The sequence below is a fragment of the Calonectris borealis genome, chromosome 1, assembly GCF_964195595.1.
Source record: "Calonectris borealis chromosome 1, bCalBor7.hap1.2, whole genome shotgun sequence".
NCBI lineage: Eukaryota > Metazoa > Chordata > Aves > Procellariiformes > Procellariidae > Calonectris > Calonectris borealis.
The window spans coordinates 13,147,615-13,173,267 of record NC_134312.1 but is presented as its reverse complement, the minus strand read 5'-3'; the positions used below and the strand labels follow the sequence as shown (position 1 = coordinate 13,173,267).

The 25,653-nt window shown below is 38.4% G+C and overlaps 1 protein-coding gene across 6 annotated transcripts in view; it reads right to left on the bottom strand.

The window, feature by feature from the left end:
- Nucleotides 1-25,653, bottom strand: part of MAGI2 (membrane associated guanylate kinase, WW and PDZ domain containing 2) — a 764,133-nt gene that overhangs the window by 398,604 nt on the left and 339,876 nt on the right. The window contains exon 1 of one of the 6 annotated variants that reach the window (XM_075144564.1): nt 10,876-11,107. The exons of the other annotated variants lie outside the window; for them this stretch is intronic. The gene's annotated coding sequence lies outside the window, so the exon portion shown is untranslated. Of the gene's footprint in view, nt 1-10,875; nt 11,108-25,653 lie in introns of those variants that run through there. 6 annotated transcript variants of the gene reach the window in all.

Sequence of the window (25,653 nt, the reverse complement as noted above, 5' to 3'; positions counted from 1 at the left end):
TCAGCCTCTTGTGAGGCCGCCTGCATCCGTGAGACGTGGTCAGGTCGGCACCTCTGCAACGTGCTGCTGAAAGAGGTTCTGAGAGCGGCACCATCAGCTTTCTGGCACACAGGCTCTTTCTCGCCCTTCTTGCCCTGAAGTCTTACCTGTTGCTATCCTAAACATTCACTTTAATATAAACTCCAACACTGACTCTTCATTAACCACCGTCTACACCTCTCCTCTGATAAACCCAGCAATTTAGTCATTATTCCGAACCGACAAAAAACCTTGCACTATCCTGAAAGTTATTGCATCTCTAACTGTGAAAACTGAGAAAAATTGGTAGCACCATTACAGAGACATTACAGAGCTAGTTGTGTATTTAAGATGCATTTTCATGTTTTGGGAGCCATTCTTGAGCATAGAATTTTAAAGTAAAATAAAAGTGTGCGTTTTATCTAAAGTAAGTATTCTACAGTGTAACAGAAGGTTGAAAACATAATGATTTAACTTAATTTAGTATAATCGCAAAAGGAAGGCGATGCTTAATTCTAATCATCCGGATGAAAGTAAGTGCCAGCACTATGTCGGGAGAAGTTTACAGTGCCAACAACGTGGAACGAATTCATCCCTCTGCTTGGGAGGAAAGGGTGAACCTGCTCTCTTCCACTGGTAGGATAATACCACTGATTTTGAGTGAGTAATAGCAGATTTACACCACTATGCCTGAGATCAGAATCTGGCTCGTAATAAAGCTTCGATGTGTTTCAGGAGTGAAGACACTTCTTCTTCAGGGACTTTAAGATAAAGCACATGTTTTAGAGCTTTATTCAGGCAGGTTTTGTTCAGGCTCAGTTTCAAAGAACCTGAATGACAAAGTGCTAGAAGGTGACTTTCTATCGAAGAGCACACTGTTATCTCCTACTCTCATATAATAATATGCCATGAAGCAGCAGGGATTATGGGCCATTTCTCTCACAGTTTCCTCTCTGCCTTTTCTCATGAGTAAGGATGCCAGATAGAGGCCACGAAGATTGGGTCTTCCCATCTTTACCCTTCCACCCTTTCCTCCCTTGACAACTGATGGTTCACCAGGATGCTGAAAACCTGGAGAAGACCTTTTGCCACAGCAAGGGCCCTGTGACACCTCCCAAAACAGCCCTGATGGAGACGAGCCTGGTACACGCCAGACCCACTCCAGGGTCTCTTCTGGAGAGAGAAAATCGTGGTGGTGGGACATGGATGTTTGAGAGCGAGAGGGGAACAGAGTGAGCACAATGAGCAACAAGCAGTGCCTGGGGTGGAAGGGAAGGACCCCGCTGCCCTGAAAGCCTCTCCCACCCGGGGAAGGAAACTTTAGCACTGGTTTAACTCTCCATGTGCAGATCAAAGGACACAATCCAGCTCTCAATTATTTTTCTTCTCCTTTTGAAGACATTTTTCTCCCTACCCCTCCGATCCCATAAGGCAAAACTATCCATTCCTGTTAAGGCAGCACAGTGGCATCTGGGTGTCAGCTTTCTGGCATTTGAGTTAAACAGTAACCATAAAGAAGGGCTTGTGAGAGACACTAACTGTTCTTGATGTCAAGTCTTCCCACAATGGGGAACTGCTTTTAAATAATTTCTCCGAAGAATAAAATAGAATAGTTTCATGATAATTGTTTTATTTCCATGGAGAAGTGAAGGAAAAGCTGTAGGGCTTATATTCTTTACCATGACAGCTTGAGGATGCACATGAGGATTCCTGTTTCTGCTTTCACTCATTTTAATTTTTCTTTCTCAGTTCTCTTAATTTTTTTTTTTTTTTTTTTTGTTGTTGCTCTCCCTGTCTCTCTATAAATTCTTGAATTTCTTTTCCTTCTTGGAGCTTTACTCCAAGCTCTCTGCTCTCAGCTCCCCTCTGTGCTCCTTCTTCCTCCATGCCGCTCACTCACAGCTTCTTAAACGCGCTCTCTCCCATTGACCCCCCTGGTGCAGCGATAGCCGGTCACAACCCTTTGTAGACAATGGCCAATTCTCTTTTTCAGTGTGAAGGGTTCAAGCCAAGACTCAAGGACAGCCATTTTCAGAGAGGGTTGGCAATTCTAAGGAAAAACAGAAGCTGTCTCTCAGAGACAACTGTACTGCACCCAAAGACAAAGAAGCATTTGTTCATCAGCATCTATCTATTTCAATCCAATCTCCCCTCGCACCTTTGGGGAAGGATGGGAGAACCCTAACAAGGATGAGCAAACAGACAAACCAAAGTCATATACACACTGATAGGATGAACTGGTATTTGAAATGCCTGCAAAAATAAGGGATAAATGTTCTTGTAACAGAAAAGGTGATCGGTAGAAGCACTACTAAGATCCCAGCAGAGGAGGCACATTTTATGTCAAACACTTTAATAGATTTTTTTGATAATAACTTCCCAAAAAAGGATTTCTTCTGATTCTTTTTTTTTTTCTTTTTTTTTTTTGATTACTGTACTTTACCTTTGCCGGGCATGACTCATATGCACAAAAATGTGTTTATCACAAATGAAACACATTTTCAGATTTATATGCTGAGGTAGCTAAAACATAAAGCTTTTGACTTTTAAAATTTTAAAGTATTTCTAATGATGACAGAAAGGTCTGATGTGCTTGAAGATATGAGGTTCGTCACCAAGACAGCAGTAAGCTCAGGTAAAGGCATAACAAACCAATTTTCCTCCATGGCTGGGCTACCCTGTACTGAGGTGCAGAGGTCTGGTTATATACACACCGGTGAGCACGTACCCATAGGACCAACGCTGGAAATGACATTTCTTCTGTGTTGTGTAGCCACATAAACATCAATTCATGCTTTAAAAGAAGAATGTCATATCACTTGGAAAACATCATAGTATCTTGGCAACTTATACTGGAAACTGGAAGGTGTAAAAGGAAACTATTATCCTATACTGCCCTCGTCCATCTACTTTTCCCAGAGTATCCACTACTGGCCAGCGTGAAAAGCAGGGTGCTGGGCCAAATACCCTGCTGTTACTCCAGCTGGGGAAGAAAATTTCATATAAAACATTTAAGATATTTTGACAATAATTCTTGTATTTCCTGTTCAGGTGGAGTCTGGGCTGTCTGATCATATATTCTTATCACAGTGGAGAATTCAAATATAGTAAGCTTTATACACAGAAGTGATTATCAAACACACAGTACAATGAAAAACAATGTCTGGTAGGAGAGAAGAAGGTGTCTTCCACCTTCATGAGCTACCACACCTGAGCTGGTGTGTTTAGTACACCAACATTTCTAGCAATATTCACTCACAGCCTCACTCGCTTGATGTGAGCAGAGACAAACTGAGAACCTCGGTACTTAAGAGCCATGGTCAGTCCCATGAGAGAGTGTGAGGGCACATGGGACTTTCCTATTTAAATGAGAGTGGGAAGAAGAAATGAACAGGAGAAGAAAATGTTCAAGAGCTCGTCACTGTGCACTGTGACCCTGCCAAGGACGGTCTGCACTTTATCTCCTGGAGGTACATAGCAACAAAAACTTTCTCTTTGCTTGTAGGGCAGTTATAGGCAACACAGCATCTTATGCTGTGGACTGCTGTGGCTATTGCCAAGGATCTTGGTGAAGGAAGCACACTAGTATCAAGTATTGTAATGCTGAACTAGCAAATTACACCAAAGCAGCTAAATTTTCTTGTGCTGTCTCTCCTTTTAGTTATTTCTTTCCTGCTTGTTATCACAACTATGTCATAGAGAGTTTTCTTTGGAACATTCTTCCAAACACAATAAGACAGCATACATTCTTTATCCTAACGGAATAGTGCGTGAGGTACCCACCATATCTCACTTCCTCTGAATAACTTCAGGAGAGAACAGTGAGATAAAACCAGGCTACATTTTTTTAGTCAGAAAGTGGTGAATTCTCACAGAAGGCAATAGTCCTGTGGATGGGGCCACAAAAGTAGGAGCTGCAGGAGCTAGAAAACTCAACTTTTGTTTTCTCCTGTGCTACTGAGTCATTGTGGGAACTGGGTCCAGTTACTTAAAGATCAATCCGCATACAAATACAAGAGCAATGACTAATTAAAGCAACTTGTTAGGAAGGGCTGTGAGGTCCTGACTACCTCTACAGAGATGACTTAAAGTTACCTCTGTATAAAAATGGTCATGTACTTTCTACGTCTCAGCCTCCCAGTTTATTTTTACACTTATGAATGAGTGCAAACCCCTATGACTTTTTAGTAAAAGGAACTACACAAATGTAAAATATTATTTGTGGAAGTGAGCTGTCACCACTTAGAATCTGATTTCTTTACATATCAGCAGCAAGGTATTTTTATAAAGGTTCCACCATATAAGGGGCAAAAAGCATTTACTACTGTAAATTAAAACTACCATTATTTTGTTGGTGTGAAAGCAGCAGCAAACGTGCTTCTTCGGTTTAGTTTTGAATCCCGAGCAGAGCGCATATTTTACACAGTAATAGGCAGTAACTTCCATGGATGGGGAACATAATTACAATGTCCTAGCTCCCAATGGCTGAAGGTTGTAAAGGATAATATATAGCACCTGCTGAATCTGCAGGAGAAGAAAAACACAATAAAGAGCTCCCTATTGGCACACTCCTTTTTCAAAAGGACTTTCCAATAGGTGTACAGGCAGGTGTTCTAGGATGGTTATGTCACTGCAGCTGGTTTGACACTGGTATTTGTTGGCTGCGATGACAGAACGGGAGGTGATGGGAACAGACTATCCCCTCAGTTATTCCAGGTTTTAAAATCCAGCAATGCAAAAAGCTGGGAAAGTTTTGAGTTACCCCTTCTTTTTGTGCAGCATAGTCCTCTTACTGCTATCTAAGGGATAGCTACCACCCATCCCGTAAAGATTTCTGCATTTCTGGCGTGCAGGACTATAAAAACAAATGATACAAAGATACCCACACTTCCACAGACTCCTCACTTCTGTTTCCCAGAACCTCTTTCTATTGCATCTTCTGAATAAGAAACAGCAAGACAAGAGTGTCGTCTTCTGTCATTCAGGAGCTGCAGAGCTCTGAACACAGAGGCACACGTGCTTCCAGTTGCCCCAGTCACAGACAGTGAACAACTATGAACTGACCAAGCTCCTTTATTCAGCCTTCTGCAAACCTCCTCAGATATTCTAGATTTGCAGAGTATTCCAGAAAGCTGATGTCATATTTAAACTTTGCTTTTAGATGCACTTGATCCCAACCATGTGATGGGGAACCTTAATTAGCGAGAAAGGCACTGTTCCCCACTCCTCTTCAGGTTACGTGCTAGATTACATCGTTGTTAAAATACAAAATGCTGGATTGTATCTGACTGCATAGCATTACAGGGTGAAACCAAGTTACCTTTTTGAGTTTCTGTCAAGAACCTGGCTCTGAAGGTGAAGAATCCTTGGATGAAAGGGAACTCTGCCCTGAAGGTCCTGTCCCTGCAGAAGCTCTGCTCACCAACGTCTCACTACGATCACTGTCACCTTCTGGACTCATGGCTTCTGCCGTCAAGGTCCACAGAGATGGGTACAATCACTCCAACAATTTTGGCCAACCTCATGAGCGTTCCTGAAGAATTAAGCCAGGACCTTGGGAGCGGAGTCAGACAGGGAGCACAAGCAGCACAGGAGTGCCATGGCTCTGTGCTCCCGTCAGGGCAGGTTTCTCAGCAGATGACCAAGTTGGGAGTGAAGCAATCCATATCCAATTAGTATACTTGAATCAATCCAGACCCCAAGAGTTCCTAAATCTTTACTAACTTCCAGCAATCTTTACTTTCTATTAGCTAGGACAGGCTTTTCTAAATTATGTCATCTCTGCCATCAGAAAAGCACTCTAACTGCAATAATTTTTCACACTGTACATCACTGCATTTTATTTATTTGACTGGAAAGGAAAGGATAACTGAAAAGAGAGCTTTTATTGTGATGTGCTCTCTATTGCAATGCTTCCCACATCCATGCCCATTTGTATTCCATCACCTCTGGGTTATGAGCATTTCTGTCAATGGGGATTGTCATGGCTGTAAAGACTTAACTCCTAATACCTTCAGATTAAAGAATTTTTCCCAGGCACTTTTTTTTTGGTTCACATTTTTATAAGGCATAACAGTTAGGGGGTTTAGAGGTTCAGTGACCACCCACTGACAATCCTATTTGCTTGTTTTCTTTGCCAGGAAGGCGCTAAAACATATTTAACCTGAGCCCCTCTGCAAGATCAGCTTTCTTTTCTCTACTGAATGTTCCCTTGTCTCATCTCTAGAGTGGAACTTGGCACCAATTTCATCAGAGGCAGAGCTGAGCCCTAAACCCCACTCTCCTTTAGGACCATTCATATGATGATATAGGTATTCAGATACAGATTCAGATGATCAAAGTGTCCTGAGAAAGCCACCAGCTCTCACTGCTTCCTTCAGCAGTTTTAACCATGGGAATATTGGCTAAGTTCTTTACGGTAGATTTGACTAATGTTGGGATGAAAAATAATTTCCTTTTTGTAGTAGGGAGACTGACGAGATCAAGAGTATCTCGTTCCATAGGCGTCTGGCTATGCACCTCTGTACAACCTACCGCCCCAGCATCAAATTCTGACTTCGCCTGGACCAAAGAAAGGCCAGGTGGCAGAAAGTATATCTCACTGTCCCAAAACATGGAGTGAGGCAGGAGGGGAAAGTCACAGAGGGTTTGCAAGGTCAAATCAAAGAAGATTTACATAAATAAGAGAAGTTTGTGGAGGGTCAGGAAAAAAGTATGAGAGGAGAAAAACAAAGAAATTAGAAGGGTGACAGGGAAAAGATGGTAAGGTCAGGTTAGAAATATCTTGCATCTTTCCAGATGAAAGTGGTTTTCTTTCTTCAGCTGAAAAAGTCAACCTAACCTTCCATGCTCACAGAAAGAGCAAATCCAGCCAGTACAGTTTTCAGCTAACCCTACTGTCAATGTTTCATTTTCTACAAAATAATGGACAGCCACTAATACTTGGGTATGCTCTATGTATAAATACCGAAGGCCACCACAAGAATCAGCTTCCTCTTTATGCTACAGTATAATATAGTCAGGAGAAGACTGTCACAACAGTGACAAGAGATAGATCTGTCTCTGAAATTTTTATCTGGTGCTAGAAACAAAGACACATGGGTCTGGAATGTGCTATATAAATGTGGAAGCAACGACAGAGGAACAGCTGGGATGTTCGTATTTAAAAAAAAAAAAAAAAAAAAAGTAAATTCTGCTGACCATACTCTTTTCTTGACTCTATGGACTACAATCAGCTCTGTTATAGTGATATCATTCACAACAAACTTGATTTAAACTGGTTGCATTACAGCAACCGGGAATACTATATGGCCTTTAATGTTCTTAAGCTTATTTTGCAGTGAGAGCATGATGGTTTCTGTACAGGCATTTGCTGCTGAAATGGGAAATAGGTGGGCTGTTTGCTGAGTCTGTCAGCTGGAACACTGACAATTGCTACTTGGACCGCTTCAATGTAAATATAATTTTGTCAGACTTCAATACCGTGGGTCTGATCCTTCTTTAATGTTAGTATACATTAATCTACTTCATTATTCTTATATTTTATTTACATCACAACACGAAAAGAATCCTGTCCTTTATGTTTAACCATAGGATGTATTTACACAGCTTGTAGAAAGTGATGGTGAGAAATTCTCAAAGCGCGAGCATTTTATTTTTATCTTTGTTTTCCCCTCCCCCTTTACAGAGGTCCAATGTGTCAGAGCTGCGCCCTGAGAAAATGTGTATTTGCAAGCAAAGTCCCTGGGCAGTTTTCATTTTGTAGTGAGAATAAATGTCAAAAGTCTTGCTTCATTTCTTGTATCAGATTTTCACTGTTAAAGCCCGCTTTAAACGATATTGTACTTAATAATCACATAATCGATAGACAATGCTACTAGTTGGACGTGTGTGTTTCATTCGGGTTAAGTTTGTGCATTTCATTTCTTCTAGAAACTTTTCTGCCTGTGAATCTTCAATCCAGTTTCTCTGACTGTGTCCAGTTAAGTTCTGAAATCCAATTTTTCCTGTTCAGTATTAGACTCCCATGCCTTCTGATTATGTACATACACGTCTGGAAATCAGCCTGATTTGGTTTAGTTTCTAAAACCGCAGCTGCATTCCCTTCTTTTATAACTATGGTCAATGTGAATTAGGCATCTGGAATCTTTCTGTCACTCAAACCATTTTAACCCTATTTATTTCTAATATCTCTTGTTGACATTTCTGCTTGTCTGATGGTTTGCAAGATGTTTGTTTTCTTTTTCACATTCCCACAGTGCAATTGTGTCACTTTCCATGAAGCAAACTGTTTACTGCTGTCAAATCACCTACCTGTACAAAAGCAGTAATGGGATCTGCATGTGGTGTTAAAGTTCCATCTTCCCTCCTCTCCAGTGGTAGTGGAATTTTATACCATAACTCCAAGCATTTAGGTCTACGAAAATTAATCTCAAAAGACTGTAACAAGGCTGGCAAGTAACATTTGGGAGTTTTATAAGTACTCCACACAACATGCTTTCTAAGCAACGACTAAAATGTAATGCCTCTTGCAATGGGTAAATGGCATAATACTTATACCATTTGTTTTCAGTGAGGGAAGCTTTTAAAGTTATTCTTTTCTTGCTGAAAATCATATTTGTAATACAGAGAAACTACTACCTTAAATTGGAGAGAAAGTACAGGAGTCCAGTAAGTACAGTGATTTTTCAAAAGCATCCACGGGCATTATTAAGCAGCCACAAAAATAACACCGGCCACATTTTCTGGAGAGGATCCATGCGACTCACAACTTCTCACAGCCATCCTTCTGCCTCCTACTTGCCCTACTTTTGTGCTATGGAGCCACCTTATCTCAGTGAACATTTAAAGGAGCAGCGTCCACCAGAGCGAACTTCCCTGCCGCCCCACGAATCACCTGGCAGAGGTCACTAGGGGAGAAGCACCGGCCCCTTCCTCGCTCCCCTGCCTTCACCCCACGCATGCACAGACGGGGGCTTCTCCCACCCCTGAGCTGCAAGTTCTGCTGAGGAACGCTAAAGCAGGGCTGCGGTGTCAGACTGACTGGCCATTCCATACCAGGCTCTTTCCAACAAGCACGCTTGTAGTACAGTTAAAAGAGTGCCTTCCTCCCTCCTCCTCCTCCCCGACTTGGTCTTGTAGTATCTGAACGTGAACTTCTCCCGTGGATAAACAAACACTCCTACCGATAGGTATACTTCTGGCCTTTAAGGAATTTATTCTTGTGCCTTTTTTTAGGATTTTCAGTTGTACCTGTCACTTGCACTCACTACTGGCTGGCATTTCTTTTTCACCTGTATCGTGGGTGGCACATTATCTAAGACACATGTTTTTCAACCCACTTACCTAATTCCAACAGTACAGGCAGAAGCTGCTTTATTAGCAGTATCTATACAACTCATTTACAACAAACATTTTTTTAAAATTTTTTTTTTTGGTGAGCAGTAGTATTGGCATGAGGTTCTGATTCCAGGTAAAACAACCACTGCCCACTACAGCCCCTCAGCTAGTCAAACAGTCAAAGCAAGCAAAGCAAAACAAGCCAGTCAGACATTGTCAGAGAGAATGGTGATTAGAACAAACAACAATACAGGGGAAAAATGCATGGCTATTCAGAAACCGTCTTTTGGGGACTGAAGAAGAGATATGGAGCCATTTTTCACTAGGTTCACGAGAAAATGTCAGCACACAGATGCTACTGTACTGTCAGATTGCATCTTAATTTGGCCAAAGGGGACCCAGGCAGTCACCCCTCACAGACAAATTTGAAAGGCCCATTACAAATCTGATTTATTGGTTGCTAAGAATCTCCCTGCTATGGTCTGCAGATTTTGCATGACATGGAGCTGAAATCCAGCTACAGATAAATGTATGCTTCTCTATATGATTTAAATCCATCTGAATTCAATATTTCTTGGACATTGGTCAAGCCTCCCCAGTGTTTGCTCACCCCCTTTCCTCCTAATAGCTTAAGGCAGTTTACTTCAGAATGAAGCAGAGCATTAACCTGTACAAAATTGCAAATTTGTATATAAGTCTCTTGCTGCCATTAAAAAATAAAAGGAAAAAAGCAAACGCCTTTTATGCTAAAAAGGCAGGGAAAAATTTTCAGGAACAAAAGAAATGCATCTGCCCAGCAGGAGAAATGAGAAATTGCTGGGATTCGTTTTAGATGTTTAGGCATGCTGGTATAACAACAACCATTCAAATAAAAATGTTAATTTGCTTCTGTCTTTCAATGTTTTTAAAAATTCTGTTGGCTTTTCCCTCAGAAAAAAAAAAAATCACATTCCTTGCCTTCAGTGAAAAGCCAAAGATCATGAGTGAAATGCATTTGGAATTGCTGAAGAAACACCATTCAAACTTGCTCTACTTGAACTGCCCATTGTTACGATTCAGACAATGTACAACAACAATCACAGCTCAACTTCTAACCATGCCCACATCACAAGAAATTCAAAGTCAACAGCTCTTTTTATTTCCATAAACATCGTAATCAAAGCCTTCGTTTGCAGTTTCCCTGGCAAAATCCTAACAGCATCAGAACAGTCATCTGACAATTTGTGAAAGAAGCGTGCAGTTCGTCTTAAAGCATGGTGTTTCATACAGGAACTGTTCTAAACAAAGACAACATCAAAAGCAACACGAGAATCGCGCAAAGCAAGTCCGGCTCAGCCCAAGTTTGGATTCAACATCTGGCTGAACACAGTAGTGCCTCTAATTTTGATTTTGTTTTGTGGGATTAAAACCCATCTAATCTTTTTAATTGACCCCGTCTCAGGTCCCAGCTATACTGCTTTACAAATCAAGAGAAAGAGGGGAAAAAAAAAAAGCAAGAGAGACAGAGTCTTATCCCACCTTTCCATGGCTCTCAGCCCGTCTGTCTTCGCATGATCTGCAAACCACCTGTACTGATCCAGCCCATTCTGGGGGCAGAAAATATCTTCCCGGTAGATGTAGCCTCAGCTGTGCTTTGATTTTTCGGCACGAATGTCTAGAATCTTCTGCTTAAACCAGACACAGCAACACAAAACTGCAGCTGAGCTCTTTTGTTTTCCCTCCTCTCCGGGGCTGAAGCAGCGGCACTCCCGGCGCTCCCGCTCCTGTCCCCACCCCCGGCGGCCGCCGGGCGCTCGGCTCCGCCGCGGTGCCCCCGGCCCCGCAGCCACCACCTACCCCAGCCCCAGCCAGCACCTTCCGAGATTCTTCAGTGCAAGGGGCAGCTTTAGGGGGCGGTCAGGTGATCTCCCTGTTAAAAACAGAAAGGATGCTCGGGGATGGAGCGCACGAATCCGTGGTGGTTTTCAAACTAGCCATTTCCATTACAAAGCAGGGAGAAAAATATAGCTCTGAGGAGATCACTAAGCATTCTTCTGCTTTCTAGTTCTCCTCTAGCAATCCACAAAAGCAGGCACAGTGGAAAGATAGGCAATTAAACTTTTCAGTGGTAATAATCACACATAGTTTGTATGCCATGACTCTCCTAAATATTTAAAAGCAGGGGCTTATTCCTAAATAAACATAATTATTTTTCATATTTTCATAGACGTTATGCTGGTTCTCTAAGTCCCTTTACAGCTTCCCAATTGTTTTTTTTTTACAATATGATCTTTAAATATTTATGCTGAAGCCATATTTAATATCTCAACAGCACATGGACCATACCCAACTGAAAACAATTATTAGTTCTTTATTCACATTATTACATTGTAATTCAAAATATCTTTGACATAAAGGCCATTATGTGTAAACCTGACTTTCTGAATTGTAGCTTATCCAAAGGCCCTGTTCCTTGGGATTACCATGATTAAAGCTACCATACTGTGCAGGGCTTTGGAGCTTAGACTCTAAAAGACTGAAAGAATGAAACTGTAGCCCCATATTCTGTGAGAGTCCTAGCTGTTGCCAAGTTTTCAGAAATACCTAAATATTTTTGCAAAAGTTAGATTTACTTGCAAACAATATGTTGCAAGCAAATCTTATAAGAAATAAAGACTGTAAGTCTTGATAAAATACTGAATTCTCAACCCCAGTTGTCATTAAAAATTTTCTATCAGGTTTAATAAGACCAGAATTTCACCCAACATCTCTCCTTTGTATTCATTATAAAATGTTAGCAAACAGGAAACCTTTGCAAAACAAGGCACAAAGGGTAAAGTAGGTATCCACATTTAATCAGTCTTTCTGAGAAACTTTGAATGTGTAGATATAATATATCACCTATTCCAGAACAAATCTAAGCCCACCCTCCTATGACCATATTCTTAAAGACTCAAGTTAAAGCCAGAAACCCTACTCATTCATCCATCATCCAGCACAGGCACTTCTAATGCTTCACAATGTTTCCAGCAATATCATAAATAACCATTCACCCATCTCATATTAACTGCAGATCTGTCCACAGGCCACACTTCAGTCCCTCTGGCACTACACACTGAACGCAAATTTCCACTTTTTGCTTTCCATACTATAACTCTTATGATGTAAGATAATTCTCTTGATAAGTACACAAAGGAGCAACCTGAATTTGTTTTAGGATACTGAAGAAAAAGAGCTATATGAGATACCATGGATTATCTGCACCGTATTACTAGGCATTCTCTATGGGATCCATGCTACCAACTCTCTTCATCTTGCTCTGACTTTCAGAGACTTAAGGTTTTTAACTCTGACATATCCTCATTAGTGATGCTGTAGTAGGAGTGCTTCACATCACTCCTATCATAGCCAAAGTTTCTGCCATAGTCCATGAGCTTTCAGCAGAAGTCAATACTGACTGCAAGGCGCCAATGAAATTTCCATAACTATAATATATTAAGTTCTTTCAAACCAGTCTTCCTAGGGAAAAAAAAAAAAGAAAAAAAAATCACCGGAGTTTTGCTTGTGCTAGATTCCATTTAATTATATGTTGAAAAAATTTCAGAAGTGGGACTCTTGTCATGCCAAGGTAAGCATATCCTCGTAGAAAAATATTTAATGCTGTTGTGGTTTAACCTGACAGGCAGTTAAGCACCACACAGCCACTCACTCCCCGCCGCCATAGGATGGGGGAGAGAATTGGAAGAGTAAAAATGAGAACACTTACGGGTTGAGATAAGAACAGTTTAATAATTGAAATAAAATACTATAATAATAATAATAGTAATAATATGTAATGAAAAGACAGATAACAAAAAGAGAGAGAAATAAAACCCAAGAAAGACAAGCGATGCAAATGAAAAAAAAAAAACAAACAAACAATTGCTCACTACCAAACGACCGATGCCCAGCCAGACCCCGAGCAGCGGCCCCCTGGCCAGCTTTCTCCTAATTTATATACTGAGCATGATGTCATATGGTATGGAACATCCCATTGGCCAGTTTGGGTCACTTGTCCTGGCTGTGCCCCCTTCCAGCTTCTTGTGTATCTCCAGCCTTCTCAGTCGGTAGAGCATGAGAAGCTGAGAAGGCCTTGACTCTGTGTAAGCACTTCTCAGCCATAATGAAAACATCCCTGTGTTATCAACACTGTTTTCAGCACAAATCCAAAACACAGCCCCATACCAGCTACTACAAAGAAAATTAACCCTACCCCAGCCAAAACCCGCACAAATGCCTTGCACAATTAACACTTGAACACCTTTATGATAATCCCAATAATGAAGGCCATAGAAACCAACAAAAGCCAGAAGAACCAGACAATTCCACCTCGATCATCTAAGTTTCTGGATGTAAGTGGAATTCTGCAGTTTTTTGGGACTCTCTATATCCACATGTAATTACTCTATTAAATAGTTTTTTCCCTTCACCCTCCTGAAGCAACAATAGTGGAAGAAGGGTAATGACATATATTGGCTAGAATGGGTCAAATAGAAGAGAGTCAGCTGAGAAAATAATCTGAAGAGGTTAGCAGGGACAGACAAATTATATTTCTTACTCTAATTTCTTCTGAACTCATAACACAGAATTGCATACATATTGGTGTTTTCTAACTTGAATATCATCAACAGTCTTCTATTGCTATAAAGACAACGTAAAACTTGTTTTTAAGCAAGAAATAGGCCTAAACTATCATTGCTGAAAAGGCAGATAGACATCATTATCCTGCCAGCCACTTATAGTCATTACAATACTGTGTAAATCATGGGGTTGCTTGACAAAATTTCCAACATAAAGTCAACTGCTAGCATGCATTTGTGTCAGTCTGTGCACAGGACTCCCATTGAATGTAATGGGGTTCTTGATGAGCAAGAAGATCACATCTTATGTATGCCACCAAAAATGTTCAGTTTAGCAAAGCAGAGCATACTCCAGATTTTCAATGATGAAATGCTGTGGTCACCCATCTAGTGCTAAATATAGTTTATGACTCTCAAAAGACAGTAATTTAATTTCTAAGAAATAAAGCAATGATTTTAGACTTCCCATGAAGCCTCTTATAATGTCTGGGCTGTCATACAAATTGACAGGAATAAGACATTCTGAATTTACGTGTTGATGTAGTAATAAGTAGATGTCTAATCCACTGGAAGAGACTGGAAGTTTATCTTCCATCTAAAGGACATATGTATACACATAGATATATAGATAAATATACACATACATGTATACATAATTAACCAAACCCATATAATAAATATGGATGCAAACCTGTCTCCACCATGCAGATAACAATTATGTTTTGGAAATAGTGTGCAGTAATACTTATCAAAATATAAATCTTCACAAACTGATACTTTACACAAGAAGTAAATACAGTATTTTTAATCATTAAGTCTATCACCTGTAATCCTTTGAGAGGAATTTGAAAGTTTCCTGACAGAATCACTATTTTTAAATTACACTCTTTTAAAAGTTAGAGCTTTAATTGAACAACACCACATATATAATCAAATTATTGAAGCATGACGAAAATAAATTAATGGTCTACTTTGTTATAGAAATAGTCTCAATATTTGCAATGTTAATTTCAAAACAGTAAAAACATGCATACATCAACATAAAGTAACAATAAAAATCCCTATTTTATTTGTAATACATAACAGCCTTAAGGCTGGATTTATTCCTACAAGAAGTCATAGAAGTAGGTTGCATTTTTTTTCAGTTCATTTATATGCAAGTCAAAAAGGTACATGCTTAGAAATGAAACTATGTCCAATCAGTAGGAAAAAGGATATGTCATATAAGTGTATTTATGAAGGCTTTTTGAATTTGTGTGGCAAACAGGCATGAATGCTTTCCTTTTCCATTACTCTTCAGATGTCAAATGTGCAAGTCTGTGTTTCAAAAGTAATGATAAAGGAGATAAAACAGTATTACCTTCAGATCCTTTACATCAATATTACTGATAAGTGAAAATATCCAAGGGCACACAAGTTACACATGTAATTTATACACTGGAGAAAACCACTACAAAATTAGCGCTGACAGTATTTTAAGTATCTTGCACCTTCAGAAATACTGTAAGTTATAATCACTAAAGTTAACAATTTTGGGATAGATTTGGTTCGGTTTTTGGATGTACCTACAGTCCTTTGTACTCATAGGAGAAAGACTGCCAGGGGGAAAGAGAAAGAAGGAAGGCTGAGGTAGAGATATGGTCCTGTTCCAGTGACATTATAAATAAGCCATTTGACATGTGTGGGCTGTGACCCGTGCTAGAGATAGCATTTAATGCAGGCCTCTCTGTGGAATGAATTAGTCGTTATCTTTGACTTTAAAACAGACATAAAGAACTGAGAGATGATGAGCAAGGTTAATACAAATATCCTTTGGAGCTCCTGGCGTTTTCTTGTCAAATTATGGGAAGCCACAGGAAGAGATTATGGAAACTCTCCTTTCTTCAAAGCACAGATGAAAGTTAAAAATAGAAGAAAAGAAATTCCTTTGAGAGTGAGGAGGAAATTCACCATCCAGCCTGCTAGAATGTCCACGCTGGTTTTTCCTTATGGGAGAGATATGGGAGGAGTGACATCAGGTCTTGGACACTACTAAAGAAACTGCTTGAGCAAAATGGCAATTGAATGGATAGATACCATTCAACACTGATGGCAACAGCAGACCCTTATCTGCTGCTTCAGAAGACTGTGCTACAGGAAACCTCTTAATAATATAAAAATGAAGGTTTGGATTGTGTGTAGCCACTGAAATATCTCATAGCTTTTTCTGTGAAGCAGGAATTCAATATCAATATCCTGGCTAGAATCTAGAGCCAGGATAAATGTTTTGCTGATTCAGCCTGAAGAGAGAAAGATTTTATTGTTTACCTTGGCACGTATACACATGTGTACAGGTGTGTGTATATGCATGTGTGTGATCATTGCTCTGGGTAAGTCCTATCAGTCTCAAGAAAGGAAAATAGGACGAATCCCTCAGAGTAACACAATACAGTTAAAAAGAAAAGATATATAAATAACTAACTTTTGTATCTAAGCTGTCTTCAGTGCTGCTGTTATTCTCTACGTACACGTCACATTCCATCCATGAAATGGCAGTCATTGCCTTGTACAAAATTTGTAGAGGGTTCAGTTCAATTCAATACAATTCAATTTGGAGAAGGTTTGTGGGATGGAATGTGTAATTTTCAGCCAAACTTTTACAAAAACTCTTGCCAGCTCATTTTCCAACCAATTCTGAGGTGTGTGTTTCAGAGAAGACCGAATGTCTTCATCTAACTGCTAAGCACAGTATTCTTAATAACTGGCAGAATCAGGTGGCTAGTGATGGAAAAAATAACACATTAAAATGTCTAGTTTATTTTTTTGGGAGATATTAATTTAACTTTCTTGGGATAGTTCAACTGTTTTTCCCTGAGATTGTACTAATGCCTGTACAGGCCCATGATGAGAAGGAGAAGATAATTATAGTCCTCTCCAGACAGCGTGTTCATTAAGCATGCTATTTTGGATAAGTAAGTTTTTAATTGGTTTCCAGTGCCCGTAAGGAGGATGGCCTATGGTAGTATGGCAGTGAGGATCTGCGCCCTACCGATTTCTCCTGTTGGAATTCAATAAAGTTTAATTGGATTACAATGGGGGTAGCCACAAGATATCAATTACTGGTATATTCACAGTGTGGACCTCTTCTTCCAATGGCACCTGATTGACTCACTCTGCACACTTCTCTTATTACAGGTCCTCTTCTCCTTCTTCCCTGAGAATAAGTATTGTACAAAGATGCCATACTCTTTATTAAACAGCAGCATAATCACACAACTCTTGTGGCACTGCCTACAAAAATTAAAGCTCTATCTGCTCTGAGTTTACAGCATGTGACCTACTTTATTTAAAGCTAGTTCTGGAATGTCCTTCTGCATCTGTGACTTTGCCCACGTGTTGATAGTCTCCTTCCCCAGAACTGGGAAACTATTCTTTGTCCAAGGGGAAAAAACATATATATATTTGTTTGTTCATATGAAAAAATGGATAGAATACTCTGGAAAGAGTCTCCCTAGGTTTCAACTGTTTAAGGTAATAAGAATAAAAAGAATCCCTTAACCTATCTTTCTGATTGTTTCCTAGTCTTCTTTTATCTGATTTAAGATCTGAAACTGTAAAGACAACAAATGCTTTTGTTAAAAACACTTACTATGTTACAAAAAAAAAAAAACAACTAAATCCATTAAAACTGGCCAAAGAATTGGCCAAGTCTCCTTTAAAATAAATCATATTTTGATGAAATATAATTTTCAATAAAAATTAATATTTTTGTGTTTGTTCTTTCCTCTGTTAAATAGTCAAGCATAACAAGTTTTGATTTGTAAAACTTTTTCATGGAGAGAAATAATGTACTGATTTGTCCTGTAAAAGACAACTAAGGTGTAAATCTGAAAATAAAACACAGTGGTTTTATCAACATTAATAATGACATGACTGTGTTTTTACTCCAATATTATTTCACCCTGATTTAAGAAGAGCTAAATTACACATTAGCAAACATTCCTTAATCCTGTGTGCAATACTGATTCTACCAATAGTGGTAATGAAACAGAAAGAATAAGAAAATACAAATTTGCAGGAGGAATAGATGTAATATTATAAAATAACAAGGCTCTTGACTGAGCCTTCTTACATCAGTGTTACTGCACTGTGCTTTCAAGTTATTTAATCTTTGCTCATCTGCATGTTTGCTCAGCACTCACTAGTGTCTATATATGAAACAAAACTCTTTCAAAACACTTCTCAAAATTTTAATTACAAATTTTAGATTAATATCATGCTAATAACAAAAATCAAATTGCTAAGCATGGAGTCTATTAATTTATTATAGTTTCCATTCATCATTATTATAAAAAATGCTATTTATTCATTTGTTTGTTTGTTTATTTGCTGCCATAATAAAGTGACTTACGAAAGAATGCAAAATCCAGTTTGGCATTCTATTTGTACATACTTTTAAAATGTACCTTGTTTAAATGAATTATATTTATATGGGGATGCTACAGTACATTTGCAAAAGAAAATGGAAGTCCTATACTATTTGCACAAATAAAGAGCTTCACAGTTTGCTAGTTACAGAATGGTAGCACATTCACTGTTGTAACTCTTATGGTTACTCACCAAAGACTGTAATTTTCCACTGAAGCCAACAAGAATTTTACCGAGAAGTGGATGATTTTAAATTTCAGATGTGCTTGTTCTAGAGCAACCTAACAATTGGAAATTATTACATATTCTTTCTTCCCCTGCCACACGCCTTGTCATATGGGAGAAGGAGGTAAGTATTTTCCAAACTCTTCCACTCTAAATCAATGTGGGGAATTCGTTGGGACCTCTACAGGTTAGGAGTTTAAACCGAAATTCTAGATTTTTTGTTTGTTTAGTCAGTAGCTCCTACTAATAAAATACATAATGAAATTACTCAAAATATAAATAAAATTTATCTATTCGTAAGTATGGGGTATGACAGACACTTGGTGGATCAGATACTTTAAAAATTATTTTACTTCATCCTTCTTGTTGTATTTTCAGCATTTTAGCTATGTGTGGTAAAATTTTTCAGTTAATAGAAATGTGGTAGTATTATTACTAATAGCATTTCATCCATCTTTGTATTCATATGCTCTTTTATAATACATTGGTTTGCATATTATATACATTTTAAACCAGTCTGAAGAATTAGATATCTTATTTCCTACATGAACACATAAACCTGATATTTTCAATTTTGTATTTAAATCAGTTATTGGATAGTTGTGTAACAGACTGTCAGGCTTTTCTGATTTTTTTTTTCTAGAAGAGTTTGCCTTAAAAAAACCCCTTGTATTCATAGTGTACATAGTAATATTCCATCTAGTCATTAATAGTCAAACACACACACACAATGGCACATCTGACATAGGCAGCTGAGCTGGGAATTGAAACCGTAATAATTAACAATAGATTTCCTGATCTCACCGTGACAAGTAAATGAAACACTCTGTGGTGTGCTTGCCCACTGGAAGAGGGAATTAACTCAGTATGAAAAGCAGAATGGAAGCATATCACTGATTAGATCTAATGCACAAGGAATGCAACAATGGGAAGCTGGTGTCAGCAGAACACATCAAACTCTTTTCTAAATATTGTGCATGAGCATGCAAAAACACACACATACATATTCCCTGTAAGCACCATAGTGAAATAGCACAAGATGTACAAAACACAGTCCCAACTCCAATAAATAAATAAATAAATAAAATTATTGTATGTTCTTACTTCCTATACACAATTTAATCTAATATTTACATTTCTTCAGTAATTTTGGTCTCTTTCACTCCAGGTTTCCCATTTACACGCCCCCCCGTTTGTCGCGCCTCTGGTTGAGCTCGCGGTGCCTCCCCGCTCAGCACCTTGGAGAGCAGCAGCCCCCGGCGCAGGCACCGCTCCGCTGCCCGCGGCCCTTGACCGCAGAAATAAACGTCACTTTGCGCTTTCATTGTACAAAAATTATCATCCCCTGTTCTTCTATATGTCTCTTACGACTCCTCCGTCTTTCCTTTCCTCATCCTCAAATTGTCTTTTTCTTTTATAGTGACATTTACTGTTGCAGCAACTTTCCCATTTGTCAGAAACACAATGTTCTCCCTGACTTTCTTCAAACTCACTGCATTTTTTTTTTTGTTTGTTTGTAAGGCTGCCTTATATTTAATGCTGACAATATCATCATGGAACATGTAATACAAGTATTGTATCAAGCGTTACAGCTTTGTGGTTTTAATATGTATCATCTGAGTCAGATATACTGCATTCTTTTACACTGTGTACTGTTACAAAACTTATTTTATAACAACTCTGAATGAGAAATTATTGTGATTGTAATAATATAAATTAATTCACTACAGCCATAACAATACAGTTGTAGCTACTAATCTTCTTTCATGTATTAAGCACATTTGAATGATTCAGATTCTCTTCAAAGCTTGAAAGACCAGTTAAAGCTTGAAATTATAACTAAAAACCTGATTCTGCAAAAACTTACATAGGTGAATAATCCCCGTCAGCTCACTGGAAGTGTTCACCTGTACAAAGCCAGATTCTATGTCATTGCAGGACCTGTACCTAAATGATTTAATTAAAGCTCAGAGTTTAATTAATTCTCAGAATCAAGAATGATTCCCACAAGTCAGTCCAGATTCATTGGTGTAACTCAGTGAAAATTTTTATGTTGGTTACTTAAGGAAAATTAGGTTTCTGTGATGGTATTATGGGAGGGAAGCAAGAAGGGAGGAGAGGAGGATGCGGGTATGATATATACACATATATGCATTTGTGTGTGCATCCTTCAGTCTCCCCTACTCAGCTTGAGCACAATGGCCAATTTCAAATGATTTTTATAGTGCAATTGCAATCTTCAAGCTATCAAACTTTTACACGTTTTGTGAAGATACAAAGGAGTAGGGGAAACAAGGAAAGGCTGAATAAAGAGCTCATTCTGGAGCTCAACCACAGGATTCATAAGAGACCAGTTTTGTGGATTTGGCAGCATGGAAGCATTCTTTCTTTTTAAAAGCTGGAGAGATCTGAAAATATATTTCAAATCTCTCTTTTAATACTGTGGCTTTTGTACATGGAATTCAGAGTGCATCCTCAGCAATGGCCTCCCCATCAGAATAAAAATCAGAAGTAGCCTCTGTTTCTTCGCAACAAACAAAACACCCATGCAATGTGCTTCAGAAGATTTAAACACAAAAAACCATCCTCAAATGAAAACAGTCAAACTGTTGAAATGTTGTGAAGAACTGCTTATGTTGAAATGCTGTGAAGAATGGCTTATATTGGCTCCAAAGCACCTTCTACTAGAAATCCACTTCCAGTCATAGCACTTCTCAATACACAGTAGGAAAATAAGGCATTATAAAATGGGAGGTCTGAAGAGTAAAGCCCACATATTTAAAAAAAAGGGGACATGTACCCTTTAGACAAGAAGGAGGAAGTCAAAGTCGCATACAAATGCAGTCACATTCAAACACCATCGACAAATTATAGCCTTAATCTGGATCACTCAGAACTCAATTTGGGCTAATGTATAGGTCACTAAATAACCTGGCAACTGTGGATGGAGGACAGTCCTTCTGTCTCCAGTCAGTCCCTGAAGACAAACTTCATAGGTCTGAGGTGAATGTTAGACTCTACAAAGCACATTGGGCTGAAGAAGCAGCTCTTGGGGAGATCTCACAATGGCACAAAATCGTATGTCCTACTTCCATATGCAGTGAAAGAGGAAGGCAAGCCATCCCCATTACAAGGCCAGTAGCTCTTCATTGTGCCATTATTGTTACTGAGATCCCATGCCTTCAAATTCAAAAGCAGACCAAATAATGCCACTCACTCTGTAGACACTGAGAGTGAATGTCACATGGAAACCAAATCTGATACAGTACGCTACTAATAAATAATATTTCATCTCTAATGGCTTTTGTTTTTTCCTAGCACAAATAAAAATGTTTTCTCTAGAAGTGTTTCTGGTGACTTGACTATGATGGAGATCACAACTTATCCATAACCCACCAGAAGTTTTATTTTCTATAGAGATTCTAGAATTAAGCTGCCCCACATTTGGCAGAAGAAACCTGACAAATAAAGATTTTAAAGGAAATCTGTGAATTCAAATGTGATCATTTAGCTGCAATACAAGATACAAAGATCTTCTGTAAATAACACCCACTACCTTTTTTTCTTTTTTCTTTTTTTTTTTTTCATATTACGAATAATAATAATAATTATTTATCTGTTTTTCTGCTAATCTGAGCTAAAAGTTATGACTGGTAATGGGTAGTGAATGGTATCAATAAGAAGACCTAGAGAGTTAAGATTTCCTAGGTCTTATATCCTACGCAATGGCAACATTAGAAACAGTTAAAATACAGATGACCACTTGCAGTTGCTATATGTAAAACTCAGAAATAATACTAAAAGCTCAATCTTTAATGATACTTTAGGTGGAAATTTTATCTGATTTACAATTATGAGTTGGCGTCCAAAGCACACAGCTTACAGTCTCCTCAGAATGTAGGTAGCTGCAGCTGCTGATTTTCCAGAGTCTCAGGCCTTTATCCTGTTGTCAGACTCAACACCAAGAGCCTAGTCTTGCTTTTTCTTCTACTGTATTTTTCTTTATTATGTGGAACACCTTCAGTCAGAAACCCATTTTAGATATACGTCAAGATTTCTAATATCACAGTTTACCTTACTGCATCTGTTCTCCACTGAAAAGAAAAATTATTGTGAACCAAAGTTCAGCGCATATTCATTCAACTCTTCCAGTATTGAATGCTAACTTACTTTCTGATATGAAATCTGATAAAATCATTTTTGAGCACTAACTTTTGAGTATTGTTGCTTAAAAACTCTTTATAGCCTAGCAAGCACAAAATACAAACAGTATATTTTATTGCAAATCTCTCTGGCTTGCTACTCTGTTAAAATATGATACAGAAGGACTTTTCATTGTAACAAAAGAGTAGGACGAGTAACTTATCTATGGCTACCCCTAAGTGAGAGCTGAAACCTTGGCTAGATTACAGATCTTGACTGCTGGTCTCATGTTCCCTGAAGGATTCATAAGGGGAGTTGTGGATTTTTGTCTTGCAAATAAGTCTCATCTAATTCCAGTGACGGTACAGGCAGCAGTTTTCATATATAGATTATTAGGGGTATTTTTAACTGTGAATAAAGAACAATAGTTATTCATCAGTACTGGCATGTACTGCAGATGCTACATTGAGCTTTTGGCATTCTTTTTCTGCTAGTCAATTTTTTCATGTCATAGTAAAATATTCTATTTTACAAATAGTCTTAGACAAGGAAGAGTTGCTTAATCAATACAATGATCTTCTTTCCAGTAGAGTAGCTTATTGAATACTATTGGCATTTCATCACAACAGGAAAAACAGATGATTGAAATGTGGAGAACTCATTTCTTTCAAACCAGGCAACAGTCAGATAAAGCGTATTCTGAATTCAAAACTAGATAATGAATGGCTGGATTGCTTCTGTCCTCTCTTTCAGAAGGTCAAGCAGGATATATTGGGAGGAACTTCTTTCCTATTTAGGGCATGGTTAAAACTGTCATCTATGCAGCTCATTTCATGAGATAAGTATCCCAGAGGGAAGGAAGAGAATCATCAGAGATGAGTGATGAGCTGGACCATCACTTTGAGGAGTAGTGACTGAAAGTAGTACAATGACTCCTCTTTGAAAATTATGGATCTGTGTATAGAAGATATGCGCCTGCGGCTACAATTTTTGAAGAATACCTGTATCCCCCTGAATTGCAGTGGAAAATCCATGAGACAAATCATAAGAAAAAAAGCTCTTCAACTATCTACTAAGATTATAAAATCATGTTATATAATTCTTGTTCATATCCTGGATGGGTTATTTTCTTTTCTTTTCTTCAGAACCCTATTTTCATTAAAATCTGATCACCATGCATACTTCTATTGTAAAATGTATTGATGTACTAATTTAACCCTAGCTGAGCTGAACAAGGTCATTTGCATTTGGGGGACAGAGGTTATTTTACTAGATTTAAAAATGAAAGAATAAAAGAAGCATGATGTGACTCAGTAAAAAGGCCTTGCTACTTCAGGACCTATATATTATAATCAAAACACTCTGGAATCATTCTTCCCTGAAAAAAAAAAAATATATATATATTGAATGGGCACAATCGTTCCTTAGGCTCTGTCACAATTTGCAGACACAGTTCTCTTGGCATAATTGCTCTTTCTTGTTTTCACTCCCTGATCCTAAAGTCCAACTTCCTCTCTTTCCGGAGTATTACCAATGGATTAACAATTTTGAAAGCCAGCCAAGCTAACACTGGTGGTGGTGACTTTGGTCTTTCCTTAGAACACTGAATTGTGCAGTTAGTTAAACTAATTTGGGAGGTGATGAGATAATCTAATGATCTGCAGTCTAGTGTAGTTTCTTATATCAATACCCCCGCTGGAAAGCTAAGAGAAATAAAAGCTTATTCCTGGCAGAAGTACAAGAAATTTTTGTCTCAGGAAACAGTTAAAAATGTGTGCATACAAAAAAAAAAAATCTATCAAGTAAGATGACTGTATCTTTAGATACCCACATCTCTGAAGTACCAATAGCATAAAAAAGAGGAACATTCCCCCACAAAAAATAAATTCAGATGCTGGGATTACAATCACTATCCCAAAATTAAACAAATATAAAATAAAATAGACATTTGGACCTTGGTTAAGAATTGCACAGCAGAACAGGCAACAGAATTAAGCATGCCTGGAAGTAACATAGCTGACATAATTACAGGAGAAAAAAAAAATCAAAGAAATAAAAACGTTTATGTACTATGAAACTTGTGCTTCAGCAAATATGAGATCGATGGATTATATGGCTTTTGAAGGCTTTCATTTACAGTTAAATCCAAACTGAAACACCAGAGCATTAAAGTCAGAAAAATCTGAAGGTTAGCATTTTTTTCAATGAACAAAGTATTAAAAGTACTCCCTAAGTGAGCACTTCTTTTGTTATATAAATCCCTGTTCACTGAACCGATTTCCTGTTAGTAGACTGAACCATGGATTAGGTACATTTGATTTGAAGAATGTCACTAATGAAACAAATCATCAGGAAAGGAAAGAGAATTTTAAAGTGTGCTTAGTGCACTGCAGGGTCATATTGACGAGGTTTTGTAGAGCAGGATAGAAACTCAATGGAAAAAAATAAGGGAAAAATGTGAGTGTATAAAAAGGGATTTATGATGTGGCTTTGGAAAGCTGAACCCTCTGAAACAGGCACTTAGAACCGAGGTAACTGATGAAATATAAATGTCAACAACCATTATAGCTTAATGCAAGCAAAACATTTGTAATACAAAGTTATAAAGAAGTGTGGCTGTAGCTGAAGTCGGTCTGGGTTAATGGAGGCCGTATGTTCTTACAATTCGGATCAAACAATTGGTAGTCAGAGCTTCCGGCTTCCACCGCTAATGTTGTCATTAAATTGGTGTAATTTTAAGCAAGTCATGACTGCAATGCCTCAGTTTACCCATTTATGAAACCAGAATGCCATTTAACTGTGCTGCAGGGCTTAATTACGCTCATAAAGTACATGGAATCATTGTAGGAAACATTATATGCATATGAATTTTTATGAGTATAACATCTGTATCAACAATTCTTTGACTAATAAGAAAAGACAT